Here is a 1742-nt window from a genome sequence, read left to right as displayed (position 1 = left end):
GAATATGTGTCAATGGATTTTAAGGGTGTGGGATAATGGTAGAAGGAACATAAAACTGGGTCAGGCCAAGTTTATTGATATGGGCCCACTGAGTGGATAGTCTAGTTTCAATACGAAAGCTTGCACAGTTAAGAAATGTATAAAGATATGTTTGAATGGTTGGCCAAAGCATTATCAAAAGATGGTATACTGAAAAGGAGTTGGAGATGCTTAATATTCCTTGGCTTAGTGTTGCGGAAGAACCTTTAAAGCTCAGGGAAATTGCATTATTAGAGTTTGTACATTGTAATATCTAATCCTCCACAACAGGAAGGCCCTTTACTAATCCTATAAGGCACAAAATGGTGAGAGAGGTACCAGCACATTTAAAGAGCTTTGTTAAAGAATTATCTTTTGGAGCTAGAGAACATCATACTAAGTGAGGTAACCCAGACTCAAAAGATCAATCATGGTATGCACTCACTAATAAGTGGATATTAACCTAGAAAACTGGAATACCCAAAACATAATCCACACATCAAATGATGTACAAGAAGAATGGAGGAGTGGCCCCTGGTTCTGGAAAGACTCAGTGTAGCAGTATAGGGCAAAACCAGAACAGGGAAGTGGGAAGGGGTGGGTGGGAGAACAGGGGGAGGGAAGGGGGCTTATGTGACTTTCGGGGAGTGGGGGGCCAGAAAAGGGGAAATCATTTGAAATGTAAATAAAAAATATATCAAATCAAAAAAAGCTGAAAAAAAAAGAATTATCTTTAAGATCAAGTGGGACGTCTGTCTTCCAGTCTGAATGTTTGTGGTGTTGACCAGCCCAGAGTGGGCTGATGTTGAAAAATGGGTGATGTTGAAAAGGGCAAGATTTTTGTTCAGAAATGTGCCCAGTGCCACACTGTGGAAAAGGGAGGCAAGACCATGGTCTGTGTGGAAGACAGGCCAGGCTGCTGGATTCTCTTAGACAGAAGCCAACAAGAACAAAGGCATCGCCTCGGGGAGAGGACACCCTGAGGGAGTATTTGGAGAATCCCAAAAAGTACATCCCTGGAACAAACATGATCTTCCCTGGAATTAAGAATGAAGAAAGGCCAGGCCTAATAGCTTATCTTAAAAGGGCTACTAATGAGCAATTCCATTGCCTTATTACAAAACAAATGTTTCAAGACTTCGAATGTTTACCATAACTTAATTCATACACCAAATTCAGATCAGGAAGGGCTAACAATCTTTTGGCGGACAGTCCCGATTTAAGTAAGACTGACTTGTCATAAAGTTGATATGATCTTTTTTTAAAGCAACAATTCCAGTTATATACACGCTATCTCTGATCTTCCTTTCTCAAGATAAGATTGGATTTAATTAGTAATGTTTTACTTTCCATAAATTTGGGGGTGTCGCCTCATACCTACTAGTGGTTTTATACTTAGATTTATATAACTGGGCATATGAATATGTTTAAACACTGGGAAAATTCTATCACTGTCTCAGAAACAAGAAGACTCACCTGTGTTTCAGTTTGTGTTCACTGGCCCTCAGTTTGCGTTCACTGGCTAAACACCAATGTTGCTTTAATTAGAATTCCCTATGTCAAGGATGCTGCCTTTTACCACTGAAAGGCATTTACTGTGGTTCATGTATGATATCAAATAAAGATTATTTAACACTTAAAAAAAGACCCCCACACCTTTAATCCCAGCACTCGGGAGGCAGAGGCAGGCAGATTTCTGAGTCTGAGGCCAGCCTGGTCTACAG

The 1742-nt window shown here is 40.2% G+C and overlaps 1 pseudogene; it reads left to right on the top strand.

Moving 5' to 3' along the window:
* Positions 1-830: 830 nt before the first annotated feature.
* Positions 831-1174, top strand: LOC127675461 (cytochrome c-like; annotated as a pseudogene).
* The last annotated feature ends 568 nt before the right edge of the window (positions 1175-1742 follow it).

The sequence above is a fragment of the Apodemus sylvaticus genome, chromosome X, assembly GCF_947179515.1.
Source record: "Apodemus sylvaticus chromosome X, mApoSyl1.1, whole genome shotgun sequence".
In the NCBI taxonomy this organism is placed as follows: domain Eukaryota; kingdom Metazoa; phylum Chordata; class Mammalia; order Rodentia; family Muridae; genus Apodemus; species Apodemus sylvaticus.
This window is presented reverse-complemented; position numbering and strand designations above follow the sequence as displayed.